Raw genomic sequence first — 212 nt, 5'->3', positions numbered from 1 at the left:
AATGTGGTGTTTGTAAAAAGGGGAAGTCCTTTATTGGAATTCTCAATCCTCTGACAGTCTTAGTGTGTCTGGGATTTTTAATTGTGAGGAACTGGTAGTGAAATTCATTGCTGCCTAACTTGAATAAAAATGAATAATGTCCTACTCAGTGTACTACGCAGAGAGCAATAGTGATTATTTGGGGGAGAGACCATTATATAGTTTTGTTAGAC

This window comes from Pteropus alecto, unplaced genomic scaffold (genome assembly GCF_000325575.1).
Source record: "Pteropus alecto unplaced genomic scaffold, ASM32557v1 scaffold98, whole genome shotgun sequence".
In the NCBI taxonomy this organism is placed as follows: Eukaryota; Metazoa; Chordata; class Mammalia; order Chiroptera; family Pteropodidae; genus Pteropus; species Pteropus alecto.
Note: the sequence above shows the minus strand (reverse complement) of the source record.